Genomic DNA, 16702 nt, shown 5'->3' on the forward strand with positions numbered 1-16702 from the left:
CGTGGGAGCATGACGAAGCCCGGGGAGGGAGGGGGAGGCGAGGGTTTAGGGGGAGAGAGGTTATGGGGGCCTTGATTCTGACGAAGGGGGAAGGAGAGAGAGGCGAGGGAGGAAAGGGAATTCGATGGGTTTCGTCGGGGATAATAGGGATTGGGGGCGTCGGCGATTCACGAGGGCGGTCGGGGTTCTGGAGAAGGGGAGGACCTGGGATTCCATCAACAGGAGAAAAGGGATGGGGGGGGGGCTAGAGATTGCTGCTGCGAGTTGAGAGCTTTGACCGTGTATTATTGTTTTCCCTCTCTTCAGTAGGCGTGTAGGCGGGTAGACGAGGAGGAGGAATGTGGCCGCGATGCGCACACCATGAGGTCATCCATCCTCCAGGACGCGGACGATTCTCCTGTGAAATTTAGATGAGATCTTTTCTAGTTGTGGGCTTATTATTTGGGGTTTGTTTTGTCGTGTCTCGAGAATCATGGGACAGCATCATCTCAAGTTTACATTCCCAACATTTTACGATGTTTGGCAAGAAAGGGGAAAAAAAAAAGCTTGGGAACCAGGCATGTTTGGACTAATGAAAATTGCATATAGTGACTTGTCAATGCTAACACTTTTTGATGTTATTCATTCGGGTCATTGGGTATGGATTCAGCTTTATAGTGTTATTGGTTTGCTAGGATAATTGTGGAACAAATACTCCACTTTTCCTAAAATTACCCCAACTATATAAATACCTCTTAGACCCCACCCTCAAAATTAGCCCAGATTGCTTGCTGGAACAAGATGGAGGTAATCTTGCCCTAGATCCTTCTTCCAGCGTCTCTTCTTCCACCGCGTTCTTCCAGCGATCTCTTCTCCTTCTTTCTTCTCCATCACCCTCTCACCCTCCCATCGCATTCTTGCAGCGTCTCTTCTTCCATCGCGTTCTTCCAGCGACCTCCCTCTCGTCGTCGGCAGTATTTGTGGCAACTTCTGACGCCTCCTTGCAGCGACGTCGTGTTTGAATTTGTCACCGTCGAGGTACGTTCTTTGACCAAATTTGGGGAGATCTGATATCCTGCTTATGGCTTTAACTTCTAATTATTTTGTGATTTTTTAGTTATATTTCTGAAAAGTTATATGATAAATGAAGATCTTGAGAACAGACATGGAGAATCACTTTTGGTTGATTTTGGGGTTTTGTGGCAAGCATGACACATGTTGAGAAATTTTGTGACAAGTATAAGACACACGTTGATTTTGGGTTTCCGTGGGAAGCATAAGAACAAATTATGATAAATTTGTCACTGTGGCAAGCATATAAGACACATGTTGAGAAAATTTTAAAAAGAAATTTGGTTTCTGTTGATTTTGGGACCGGTTTTGTTCATTGGGCTTGCATAAGTTTCTGTCATGCTAGGTATTGTTTATGTGAACATATGGTGGATGAAAAATATGTATAGAAGAAATATTACATTAGGCGTTGTTCATTGTAATTTATATGTAGACTATAGATAGATATGTATAGAAGAATTATTTATGGCAATGAAATCATTTGAGGAAAATTATGATAAATTAGAAGAAGTTATTTTGGAAAAAGAATTATTTTTAGAATAATTATAAATAATTTAAAGGAATTTATTTTGAAAAAGGAATTTTTTAGATTAATTGTTAAGAGAAATAATTTAAAATGAATTAATTTAGAAAAAGATTATTTTCTGAATTATGTAGACGTTGTTTATGATTTATAATTCTTAATTTTGATTATCTAATATGTCATGATATTATTGTAAATGATTAGTTGCATTGATTGTTCCTTGTTGTGATTGAGAATCGTTAGGAGTTTATGACTATAGTAACTTGTGTGACATGAATAAGACCTAGAGGCTTGTGTGTTGTTAACTTAGAAATACAAGAGATGTTGGGGTGGAAAAGTCTATGTTCATGTAATCGGATAAGGCTGTTGATATATCTTACAGGCTCACACGAGTGGATCAGTATCGGCACTGTGGTTGGTTTGTTGGGTCAAAGTGGATCAGTGTCGTTACTTTGGTCCGTGAGTTTGATATTCACCCGAGTTTAGCTTGAGTCCGGACCAGGCTGAAAACGGATTACGTGTAGTCCTCTGACCAAGTTTGTGTAGCGGTATTGGATGCACGTAGGATATTTGTGAACAGTCAGTTATCTGATGATATGAGCATTGACTCTGTGTGAGATATGGACCAGTGACCTGTTATAGGATGGCTAGTTACATGACCTTGTTTCTTGGCTAAGTATGAATTCTTGTGAGATGTAGGCCAGTTATATTTCTTTTCATACATAGATCGGGATTAATATTTAATTATCTATAATTTTGAGACATATTGTATATACATGAGTGTTTCCTTGTTTAGATTATTTCGCTCGACGTACTACGTCTCTTGTTGTAGATTTTTAAGTATTAATTCCATCTAGTTGTATGACCTTGTTACTTGGATGATTATTCTGATCGCTAGCTGCATGATCGACTTGTTACTTGGTTGATTTTCTTGGATTCTTCTGATTATTATATTATAGTGGTAGATTGCATTTAAATTATTAGAAGTTTAATACCATACTTCTATTATTATTATTACATGTTCTTGCCTTGGTCATTCGACCATTTCTATTTCTCCCTTATGGGATCTTGTCATGTGACATGCACACTGACGTACGCCTATTTTCTCTGGTGTATGTCAGATTTAGGAGACATACAGCCTCAGTTCAAAATCGTACAGGAGCCAGAGGATTCTTAGCAAGAGTGCTTTGCAGACGGAGCAGAAGAACAAGTTGAAGCTTAGATATTTCCTTAGTTATTTGATGGTCCTTAGTTTATTCTTTTACAATACTTCCTTTCTATTCATGTTGAACGATGTATTTTTATATTTCTTTAGTACTTTTTAGACTGTTTTGTAATAAGGCCATGTTTGACCCAAACTCTGTGTCTTGGATGATGTTCTATTTGTGATATGTCTCTTTTCCATTCTGAGTTGTCTATTATATTCTTGCTAACTATGATCGGGGACTTGTGCCTTTACATTTATTTCTTGATGCTTAGCATATTAGGTTGAGGAAGAATATTTATTTTTATTTATTCTCTTTAATCTAATACGTCGGGGCGTGACAAGTTTCAAAGTTGATCTCCAAGTTGTAAACCTAAAATAATCTGAAATCCCGCTCAAAAGCCTTCAAATCTTTCTCAAAAATCAAATTAGGCTTTATAGGGGAGTTTGGTGGCTGCTAGGGTGTTTAGAATACTGAAAATTCGTGTTTACATGATATATAACAAAGAAAACGGATGTGGGCTTTGAAAATCAGAAACCAACTCAAAATAGGAAAAACATCATACAGGTTTCGCAGTCAACCGAGCTGCGGTCGACCGTGACGGTCGACCGAGCTGGAAATTTCTAGTTTTTTACTCTTTTGGCCATTGTGCATGTTTCGACTCGTTTCCTTCTCATGTATGAACTTGTTTATGCTCAAAATACTTGTCAGTGTACTCATACATTATTTAATGATATTTATCATAATAAATATCCACTTATAATAATTAATCACATATTAATTCAATTTATCAATCATTAACTCAATTTTTTCTGTGGTTTTACATTAGCCCCTATAGTCTTTATGAATCATCAGAGCTAGTTAGCACCAAGCAACTATTGTCGCCTTTGCACTAACTATTTGGATGAATCATCCTCGTCTATAGTCGACACCTATAAGACACCTGCCAAGTCAGCTGCTTGCCTGGACTCGGCCCAAGTTACCTTTTTGCTCTTCTGATTTGCTATATATAAAAAGAAGATGTATTGTATGATGTAACTTCTTCTGCTCCATGCAACTCTGAAGCTCTGGATTAACTTCATCACTTATCTTATACTAGTTGGATTGCACGTGCAATGCACGTGGTAAAATTTTTAAATTTATTTTAAATTATAATTCGGAAAAATTGCTTCAAGGCCCCAAATTCATATTTTCAATGTGCCTTAGCCCCCCCCCCCCTCAAACATGTGCTGCAGCCCCCCTTTTTGAAAAAATTATTAAAAGTCCATCTCCCCAAGTTCTCATGCAAACTCCATACACAATCCCCATTTTACCCTCCCCTACACCCCCCTCCTCCTCCTCCGTTCCCCCTCTGCCCCCGCCCCGCCTCCCTCCCCTCCCCCTACACCTCCTTCTCCTCCCCCGCCTCCCTCCCCTCCCCCTACCCCCCCCTCCCTCCCCCTCCTACAAAAAAGAGTTAACATGTTACAGAAAAGAGTTAACATGTTACAGAAAAGAGTTAACATGTTACAGAAAAGAGTTAACATGTTACAGAAAAGAGTTAACATGTTACAGAAAAGAGTTAACATGTTACAGAAAAGAGTTAACATGTTATAGAAAAGAGTTAACATGTTACAGAAAAGAGTTAACATCCACTGACATGAGAAAAGGAGGGTAAATTTGGGATTTAAGTCAGCTAATATGTCTAATCATGAGCTGGCATGTCTAATCAACTGCTGAAATGAGCTGGAATCATGATGGAGGAGTGATGGAGGGGCTTGGACACATTTTTTTCAAAAAGGAGGGGCTAAAGAACATTAAAAAAAGTAGGAGGGGCTGGGGCACATTGAAAATATAAATTTGGGGCCTAGAAGCAATTTTTCCAAAAAATAATTAAATTTATTGAATGTAAACAATATAGCCCACATATGAACAGAAGCTAAAAATTCATAATGTTTGAACAATAAAATTATATTTAGTGATCAATTATGCGTTAGTACATCTATTTTGTTTGGCGATTTTTTTTATTTGGGATGGTTTTCCTTGAATCATAATCTTGGATTATCTTTGTTTTTTTAATGTTAGAAGTTAATATATTTTATCTTAAATTTCACTGGTAATACATGTATTTCAAAAGCAATAATGGAAGCAAACTAACGAGTACATGTACTAAATCATTTTATAATGTAGTATCTGAAATAATGCTGTTTATGACATTGTACAATTCCTGTGATTAAAATACTTGTGAATGGATTCAAAATGTTATGTAAATAAGCAACATAATATCAGAGTAGAATAAAAGCATTGCTCTTGCTCCACAAGTTGCTCATTTATCTGGTAGATAACGCACATGATTTAAACAATTTACTTGCTAAATACTTAATTCTTTAAATTTTGGTATATAAGTAAAATTGAACATACATGTTATACAAACATATCCTTCAATCATGGTAAATAAACCAAGTCACCAACCCTGTGATAATGTCATAAAGCTCTTATAACTTTTCTTCAGAGAAATTAAGAAGATCACCAAGAGTATTCACTCCGAGATCACTTTGCAAAGAGCTTCCAAGTTTTCCTCCAAGTTGTTTCCTATGACGTACACAAACAGAGAGATTCAATTAAGTGAAGTCTAATTTTACAGGTTAAGAAAATTATTGTTAAAATGTAATATGTCAAAGCATTGCAACATTTAAAATATTGTCTGGTAGGTTTTTCTAAATAATGAAGATGCTTAGTGACCTTTTAAACTTTTTTGATAAGGCTGTTGTAGTTCACATGAGGAAAGAGAAGAAAGTGTTCAAGATGGAGAGTTACACAATAAATATTTAGGCACATGTACTACCACATTCAAAAATATGCTTTGTGAATTTGTTATGTAATTATGGTCTTCTGACAGCATATAGAGATTAGCCAATAAAGAAGTAAAATAGATAACCACATTCATTTAAAAGAGGAATTACAATGTGGAAGAATATAAAATAAAAGGTTGACCGCAGTAAAAGACAAAACGTAGTTCTCTCTCAAGAGGGGAAAAACAACATGAGAAGTAGCAGACTTATAAATTAAATAACTAATGGTTATCCAGTAAAAGTTTCAAGTCATATAAGATTCAGTTTAAAGGACTTAACAGGTGATCTCTTTCTAGAACTCATACCTTCAAGAGTTTGTAAATGGATGCATCCAAAAAGCTAGGCAAGGACAAAGGCCTAAGAGTATGGCCCTAACAAAAATATGAGAATGGAATTGCATCAGTAAGGTACATATAAGACTAATTTAAATTAGAAACTAACAAATGGAAAACAATACTTCCAAAGAAATAGCAGAACGAAAATCAATATAGTCAGGAAATATGTACTTACTGTACATCTGAAAAGCTAGAATGTTATGCACAACTGATAAATGAAGATGACGGGGATCAAAATCTAGGTCATGTTGCATGTCTGAATTTTATTTGCGTGTCACACATTACAAAGACAATTATTAGGGCATGTCTGATAAAAATGCTCTCACTAAAATTTTCTTCTATGGTTAGAACATATATCAATACACAATAATTTGTTGAACCTCTTAAATAGTATCTTTTTGTTCTGGTTGTCCTTGATCATCATACATTCAAAGAACATCTTTGTCATTGATAATGCTTGTCTCTGTTTTACTTTGCTGCATATTACCCAAAGGCAATTCAGCTATAAATAACATAGGTTTCTTGTGATTCAACAAATTGCAAACCTAGAAAAAAAATCTCACAGGCATAAAAAACGCAAGTTTTTTTTAAAAATAAAATAAACGCAAGTTTTTTTTAAAAAACGCAAGTTCTTGTCTACAATTGGAATGGGGGGAGCACGCTTGTGTTGATCTCACAGGGGTGTCTCCGTTGGTGGGGTTTGGTAATGGAGAGTTCAAGGTTGGGCATGTAGCGAAAAGAGCAGCAGAGGCAAATGTGGGCAAACATGATCAAGCTTGCAAGGACAACCACCACAGCTTCATCCCGTTCGCTTTCGATACATTTGGTTTCCTTACAGCTGATGCAGTAGAGTTCCTCAGGAGAGTACAAAAATTCTTGAATAAGAATGTGACGGCAGCAGGATCCGCTGAGTATGTGTTTCGTAGGTTGGGTTTTGTAATTCAGAAAGGATTAGCGGCACAGCTTGTTGCCCGCTTGTCATCATCACATGTGTAATAGTTTTTTAAGAATATATAAATAAAATAAAATAAAATTAACAAAACAATTTATGTTTAACAACTTGACTAAAATATCATACATTTGAGATTGCAATTGCTTCATCCATCCCTGGGATAGGTGAGTCCAGGAATTGTCCTAGTTTGAGTTCTCTTAGCTTAACCATCACAAACTAAAATGTAAGTAAGACACAAGAAACGTATGCAAAAACCTCAGCATATAGCAAATCAGTCTGCCAACAAATAAATTCCATATGCTGGCATAGAATATAAGAAAAATGCATAACTATAAACAAGGAGATATAATTCCACTTGTATACAAAGAATCATTGAACCAAAAACTTTAGCAAATCACACAGTTGAGAATGCATTCCCTAAAGTAACTTTCAGCTTATTATAGGGAAAGCACGGTGCCAAAACCTGTAAACCTTATGCGAGGAAATTTTTCTGTGTAAAAATAAAGTTGCAAACAATAACGACATTATAAGGCAAAAGTCACCAGAAGGTAGATGATCCTGCAATCATTTGATGCAGTTTTTGCATCTCTAAGTTTATTCTATAATCACATTTGATATGGCTAACAAAATTTCAATGCTAAAGCTTAAGAAAATCACCTATGAAACACGTATTAATGATGAATTTATCAGAGACAAAAATACAGTCAAATAGACCATTAACTTCTAAATTAATTATTAATGCTTAAATGAGAAACACAATAATTTTTTCTATCTAAAACAAAAGACATATATTATTATTATTATTGTTACTTATATAAAATGCTATATGTTTAAAGGCAAAAAATTAATATATTATGCAATGTACTAAAAATGTTTTATGAAACTAACCTGGATCTATTACAATTGTGTTTGAATAATCAAGCAGGCCAATGATTATGACATTTTGGAGAAAGACTTGGCTCTTAATCCAGCAATAATAGTCTCAAGTCTGTCGTATTATATTAAACTTTCACTCGTGCATCAACAAGTAGATTTAAATATAGAGGTGATCAAGTCCTAAAAGATACAAGGGGAAAAAAAACCTACAATAAACTGGTTGGATATTCCAAAAAAGAAAGTTTCTGAAGGTGAGATTTATGATGACAATTCGTGTTGAGTACGTCAGCTCAATGAGATGTGGTCGTGTATAATCCAGTCTATGGCTATTGAACTTATCCCACAAAACACTTTGTTATCAGTGAAAACAAATGGTATGTATATTGAAATTGATTGTTAATAAAGAAATAAAATTAACAAACAAATGTATATTTTTTATACCTTTCGCAAGGAGGGAGCTCAAAACAAAGTTGCAGACGATAGGCATAGAGTCCAGATTTCTTAGTCCAGATTTTGCTAGGAGGGAGCTCAGAACAAAGATGCGGACGATGGACATAGATCTCAGTCAATCAACACACATGAAAGCCATCATACAGAAATATTTGGCATTACACTTTTGAATAACATCTTATAGAATTTGTCCATGATTTGAATCCTTTTTTTTCAAAGACTCATCAACATAACATTGTGTCGAGATAACCCAAAAATATTTCAAATGCATTTTAAAAGTAATAAAGTCAAGTATTTGTTAAATATGTATTTAGCTTGACATAATTGAGCGATAAGTTTAAGCTAATATCTGCCAAAAAAATCAAACCATGCAATATTTATGAGATAACTATATGTGCATATGGTTATAATTCATAAATTGTTCTAACAAATAACATTCATAAGTTAATCCTCATAGCATATGGTTATAATTCATAAATTGTTCTAACAAATAACATTCATAAGTTAATCCTCATAAAAGCATACGAAAAGATAAATAACAAATAACATTCATAAGTTAATCCTCATAAAAGCATACGAAAAGATAAATAAAATTCCTTCAACATAATTGTAAATGTATTGAAAATTTAAAATTGTTCATGTTAAATTTTTTTTCCATTGATCATTCCTTCTCGACCTTTATCTTCTTTTTTGGTAATTCAAGAACTGCATCATCGTCTTCAATGTTGATTGTGTTGTCTTCTTGGAGTTGAATTTCTTGTGCTATTATCTTTCTTTGTGCACGTTCATCCTTTAAGTTTTCATCTAACTTCACAAAGAACGTGTATGTCTTTCCAATGTTTAGCACAAACTTTTGGAATAACGAACTCTGATTATTTTTCTGTTTAAATGAGGAAACAATTAATTAATTATACATGAAACATATGGTTTTATATGTTTAAAATATAATAAAGTAAGAAGTTACCTCTTTTATATCAGCCATGAATTTTTATGCCTTGCATCCTATAAGAGTTTCTGCTACGTCAAAAAGTGTCACTCTTGCAGAATCCGTCTCATCTTCAACTATGACTTTAACTATATACCTACATTTTGTATTTTCATTGTGCATTAGATGATATTTTCATAATTAATTTTTATATTTTTCTTTTATGAGTAATTGATAGCAATTTACCTTGGTATACCGTCTTCAGTTGTATTTTGGCAATTTTAACATTTGTCATAAATAGATTTTTCAACCTTTTTGTTGCAGCCTTTACAAGAGTAGTACCAAGTCTCATGCCTATTTAAGATGTTAGTTATTTTTCCCGTAAAGGTGTCATATTATGCCTGTATATTTTTAAAAATTTAGTTAGTTATAATTACAGTTTATATATATATGTAAAAATAAAAGAATTGATTCAATAAATGTAAATAAAACAAATATGATAATTATTTTAAAAACTAATATAAAATAATAATGGAAATCCAGTTGAAATATATTTTTGATAACTTTGAGATATTTAAAACAATTTCTGGTGGAAGTGAACTTCCGTCGTAATAAAAAGGTGGAAACACAAAGGAAAATATTGCGTCGGAGCACAGAGAAAGAAATTTAAAAATCATAAGAAAAATATAGAAAATGATCAAATCATACCTTCATCAATGAGTCTCTTTCGTGATCGTAACCGATGCCCAAAATCTGAGAAGTAAGGAGAAGATGGCAGAAGGGGTGTGGTGATGATGAGGATAATAATACTCATCGTTGGCAATTGATGATTTAAGAAAGTTGGACGATATTGCCGGAGCAGAAGCGTAACTGAAGGTGGCTGCTAGAGCAAATTCGTAACCGACATGGTGGAGAATGAAAGGAACGAAGGCTTTCGGCTCTTGATTTGTGAAACAATAAGGTATAAATTTGTAATATATACAATAGTTGAAGGGTATTTTGGGCAAGGGAAAGTTTTTCTAGAACTCTCTCTTTTAAAGGGTAGATGATTATTATTTATATCCTCGATAGACTTTATCTATTTGTACTTTTGTGCCCTTGTATTTTCGTATTTTTGTTCGTTATAGTTGATTTTGTACGCATTGTTAAACTCTTTCTTATTACTGTTTTAGTCTTGATTCAGCTTTCTCATGTTTGTTTTTGATATTTAGTTTGTTATTAATATGTTCAATATATGTGTATTCAATAATATGTAATAGAGAAAAATAGCAGCATGTAACCAGCACAAGACAAAAAAATAAAAACACATAGAGAAAGCAACACACAATGGACACACATTTCAGTACAACACAAAGTGGTATCAAAGCAATAATAATAGTAGGTAGTAAAATTGAGTGAGATGACAACAAGATAGTTCGTTAAGACAGCATTAGACAACACCAAATGTAGAGACAGAAGGAGAAAACAGAATAAACACAGTAATATAGCAAATAATAAAGATCACATGTTAACGGCAATGTAAGATAACACAGACAGGGAGATAGTAATAAACACATTACATCATATAGTTTATAACAGATCAAATGTAACAGAAAAGGCATGTTGCAAAATGAAATAACAATTAAAAGGGCAAGATGTAGACCAGATCAATAACAATATGTAGTCAACATTCGAAAACAACATAAATCATAGATCATAGTAGGATATCACAATAGCAGTAGACATAAAGTATTACAATAATAGTAAGAAAAAACAAACACATGAAAACACACATAACAAAGAGAGGATAGAACATATAATGTATCGAGAAAATAGGTAGAATAACAAACAATCGATGATAATACAGTCAAAGGCACAAAGCATCAACAGGTTAATAACATAAGCACGATAGTTTAGCATAGTAGTACAACATGTAATACACAATTCATGTGAACACATCAGTTAAACAGTCAGAGGAGCAGAAATATCAGATACAACACATTGATAGTAGTTAGAAGTGAGAGTTAAGCAGTAGTTAATACTTACAACAGAGCATCACATTTTAGTAAATGTACAGTATAGAAGAAGGACATAAGTTATAGAGTAGTGGTATGAGAGCATCAATAAATGCAATAGACACAAGCACATAGAATAATAACACATAAGTACAACAAGAGTAACAATTATATTGTATGGATCAAGATGGTCAGTACATTACAATGCAAATCAAATATAGTACATACAAAGGTGATACAAGGTTTATATTTAAACTTCAACCAACATAAGGTATAGTACACGAATTCATAGTAAGAAGAGATAATTAGAGACTTCAGAACACAAGCGTGAGGGAAAGAACAAGGTTGTTTCTCACTAAACATACTCAGTATCTCACAAATCACACAAACACATACAATAAAAGTAATGGTGCCAACAATCATATAGTAATGTTATAATATATTGAGCAACCAAAGTAATGTATATTAAATATTAAAATTTACCTTGATAGATGGGCGAGTCAACAACCTCCAAATCCTTAATCCTGTAAATAATGCATGAAAACTAAAAAAATTAGAAAAATATCAATTGCCATAAAAACTAATTGCAGTGCAAGAAAAAAAAGTAAATTCTAATGAATAGAACGTAAATATCCTCAGAGAAAACTTGTGCTAATTGGACATACGATGATTGATGGTATACTCATTGTAAAACTGAGTACAACAGAGGATATATACCAGATTTTCTGTAAGTCAAAAAATAATATCTAAGCTCATCTAGAAATTAAGATGCTAATATTTTCTTCTTTTTTTGAAGAATAAATCATAACCGGCCAGAGAATTTTTTGTAAGTTATCATCCTTTACTCATATTTTTGGCCCAATAAGATTTGTTATAACTCGAACTCTTGGCCGAAGAATGAATCTCAGTTTATATTGTTAAAAAAACAAGTAATGACCAAATTAATGTCTGGAATTCCTTTTAGCGTTCTAATCATCACAATTGATGAAGGTCAACAAAACCACTTAAAAAATAGAATATCATCATATTAAATGTGATAGTATATGCTGTAAACAATCTTAGACTAATGCAAGTTCTCAATAATTCACTTGATACTAACTATAAAGTATCTAATTTTATTTAAAATCTAAGAACATACACATATACAAGTATCATACCTAATTTTATCTGAAATCTAAGAAATTTACATATCCAAATATCACACCAAGCTTTTTAAAGTGCTTCAGTCTAAAAAGTGTCTGTTTTTCTGTTTCAATTCAATCATATAAAATACATAATCAAATAAACAAAATTGAAATTTAATATGTAGAAAAATATCCTTAATCCTATAAATAATTCATGAAAAACTATCATAGCTAATGTTATTTTTCAGTACTTTTCTTGATTAATAGTTTTCGAATGTAGAAACAGACATTGTAGAAAAATATCATAGCAGAAATAAAAAATATTATGCAATAAAGGGCATGAGTTGTCACCGGATTTTGATACTCAGGCGATGAGGAAAACAATTTCCGGTGGAAGCGAACTTTCGTCGTAATAAAAAGGTGGAGACGCAAAGGAAAAGGCTGCATCGTAGCACAGAGAAAGAAATTTAAAAATCATAAGTAAAATAGAAAAGGATCAAATCATACATTCGTCATTGATTCTCCTTCGTGATCGTAGCCGATGCCCAAAATCTGAGAATTGAGGAGATGATGGCAGTGGGGTAACGGTGATGATGAGGATAATAATACACATCGTTGGCAATTGATGAGTTAAGAAAGTGGGATGGTGTCGCCGGTGAAGAAGCGTAACCGAAGGAGCAATTTCGTAACCGAAGGAGTGGAGAATGAAAGGAACGAAGGCTAGGGCACCCGATTTCTTAACTCTGTGTAACGATAAGAATGTGTAAATTTGTTATATTTATAATAGTTGAAGGGTATTTTGGGGTTGAGAAAGTTTTTCAAGAACTTCCTCTTTTAAAGGGTAAATAGATTTATTCACTCAAGCTCAAACACTAACTTGATCATCGAGGAACCACCACAGGACCCAATTTTGGCCTCTTACGAGTTCTTCATGTGCATGGAAGAATAGCGGGCCCCATAGCCAATCATTTGAAGGAGCTTGAGGACCTAAACACCACTATAATCCCGCAAACCCCCTATTTGATAACTGGCATCAATAATAATAATGCATGAGGTTTAAGTGATGACATCTATATAGATGAGTTTCTAAATTAATAATTTCATGTATACATGTTACTCTAGAATTTCTCCAAAAAATATACATTTATCAAATAATCACTAAAATATATATTTATTCTCATGTTATACTAAAACATTTAGTTTTAGTATACTTAAATTTTCATTGTATCGTGTTATACTAAAACATTTAGTTTTAGTATACTTAAATTTTCATTGTATCGTGTTATACTAAAACATTTAGTTTTGAAAATAGTCTCACTCAAATTCAGATTTTCCCTATATGTGAGTATGTTTTCGTACATTTTGTAATTACATGGTTGTTATCGAATTGCCGAAGTTCATTTCAGAATAAATTTTTAATTCGAGTACAAGCTACCTGAATATAACTTGACACTCTTGAGAAAGCAATCTGCATTTATATTTGTTTAGTGATATCAGATTATATTATTAGAAACTTGCAATATAACTCATGCATAGAAGAGATCCATAATATGAATTTGCTGAAACTATGAATGTGAGATCTTCATAACCCTTTGCATGAAAAAATTGGTGGAAATTATCACCGTGAGACTATGAGAAGTTTAACAAAACATACATGGAGGATCCATAAATATTAAATTAATAATATCCTCCGAAGGGCAATACTTATCATGTTATGCTGTATTTTTTATAGCACCAATTCAATCATATGAATTTAATAATATATTCCATTTGATACCACCTTGTGATTGTTGCTTTAGGAAGAACATAAATCTATTTTCATAAGGACACATTTTTCAAATAAATTTGTAAGGTTTTCTCGGGTTCATAGTAGTTAAGCTTCTAATGATCAAGCAATTAACATTTTTCTGTACTACTCTTATAGTATTTATTTTTTGTTAGCATATCACCAATGCAACTATTATGTAAACGCATCTGACAATTACTCAAACCATGATCTGGTTTGCCTAAAGGAGCAGCTAATGTCTAATTTGGACAATGCATGTTATTCTACCATCTTAATTTCTTTTGTTTGAATCAACACCTTCTCATTCGCATATTATAAGGATATTTGCTCTAGAATTCATGTCAGTCAAGTGTGTTTTTATCCTTTAAAAGGTGAGAAATATTTTTATATCAATTTTTAATGTTTTCGGGTACTAGTAACAAAATATAAAAGATTTAAGGAATAAAACAAAATTTTATTATATTGAAGTCTTAAAAACTAAACAAGAATAAACCTTGAAACTAAAATCTAAAGATTATCTTTTAAGAATATGTTTTGCACCTTCAATGCGAAGATATCATTAATAATCAATCCGAAATCATCATACTACACCACATGCAAGAATTGGCAAAAGAAAGCATTCATCAAAGACAACAAAACAAGATGCAACAAATGCAAGAAGGAAGACACAGAACGGAAAATCAAGTAAGTTAAAGAATTTTATTTTTCATTGTACAATAACAATAGCAGTAACATTTTTTAAAACAAGGTATCTCATACGATTGGAAGTAAAAGATGATATCAACAGAGCACATGCTACCTTTTTTTATGAAGCCAACTTCTTACTTGTTGTACACCTGAGGAGTTCGTAGATTCATTTGATGAAGACGGAAAGATACTAAGGAAGCATTACTATCAGCATGTAAAGTAACTTATTTTAATAAAATAATTTTAAAAAAACTAATCAACCAAACATATAATGTAGGAATATTTATCACCAATGTACTAAAAAATGATGCATTGTTGTAATAAACAATATATTTTCTTAGTAAAGTTGAACAAGAGGGATGAGGAAAAAAGAAAGGAAGGAAGAAAAACTACTCAAGAGATTTACAAGTTAGAAGATATCATAGTAGGCGAAGGTGATGAAGATGAGGATTTCAAGGACATGGCACTAAGCGGAAGAGCATAGCAAGCCTAACAATGAATAATACTAAGAGCATGAAAAACAAATTGATAAGTGAGGAATAATAAATTAATCAAAGCATTAAACTTAAGACACTTAGTTATGCTCGTTCGTTTTCATAAGAAATTGCCAAAATAAGACAATGGATTCAACAAATCATGATTTTCATATCTATCAGTGTTTCATAAATAATAATAATATTGGTATGTTGAAATGTTAGTTGACATTCAAATGTTTCATCTTATATGGTCTCTTAACATGCATCACGTGCAACACACATTTTGCATACTAGTACCCATAAATTAGAATATTAAAATAACAAGTTTAACAAGCAAGAACATTTGCATTGGGGTGTAGAACTTCTCTCTCTTGGCCTTCAAGCTCTCCAAAATCCCAGCCCTAATATTTGAAGGAGAGAAGAAAATAAAGCTTTTATACGAAGGATTATGAGATAAATTATGGGTTAATGGATACCCTTAAGGTATTATGCCATAAAGCCCATAAATTTTCTCTCTTAAAGCCCAAATCATTATGAAAACCCATAGAAACAACATTTACAACCCAGAGCTTGATTTTCAAATAAAGATTGTATAACAAGTCGTGACTTTTTACTTAAAGAATGAATGTGACATGTGTCTGAAAATCTAGAATTCAATAAAATTGGACAGTTCAAAATTATCTGATTGAGATCTACGATTGAAATTGATCAAGAGTGGTGTAGGGTCCTTACGAGGGGAGAGTTCTTTGCTTACATAATTGGATCAAGCGAGAGCTAAGACACGCAAGAGGACCTCATCGAAAACCAGCGGGAGCGAAGAATAATGTAGAGGATAAAGAGGTTGGAGGGGGGAGGTCCGAGAGACGATGCAGAATTTGGAGCAAAAACAACTCTTTGGGGGGAGAAGAGTTTTATTTTGTTCCTTCTTTTGAAAAAGGGCGAAGGAGTAAAATTACCTATAATCAGTTTCATGTTTAACACCGTTTAATACAGGGGTAGTTTCTTCTAGTTCAGACTGGGATAAGTTTTATGAATACTATAATTTCGAGAGTAGTTATGCAAATATTAGTTTTAAGGGATAAATATGTAAATTGCCCTAAAATTAATTATGCGGGCTAACGGGACGGGCCGAACGGGTTGTCATGCCAGCCCTCGGACGCACCGCGGACGGCTAGCGACCATAAGGCTCAGCGCGACCCACAGCCTGCCTTGCTGAACAGAGGGGGTCGGACATGGGCCTCGCTGGGACCTGTCCGGTTCGGCCCACATCCGGGTCCATCCCAACCCATTTCACATCATATATCGGCATGCAAACGCAGTAGCAAAACCGTCCAGCACAGCGTGCCCTAGGTCATCGCAGAAACAAGGGTTTCCATGGCGCTCAGTTTGAGATCCAAAGCCCTTGGGTGCTCTCGCTACCTCAAGAGGGCGATAAGTTCGAGCTCCAAGAGGAGAGTCGCCGACATGGCTTCACGCGACGGCGAGCTG

The sequence above is a fragment of the Asparagus officinalis genome, chromosome 8 (genome assembly GCF_001876935.1).
Source record: "Asparagus officinalis chromosome 8, Aspof.V1, whole genome shotgun sequence".
Lineage (NCBI taxonomy): Eukaryota > Viridiplantae > Streptophyta > Magnoliopsida > Asparagales > Asparagaceae > Asparagus > Asparagus officinalis.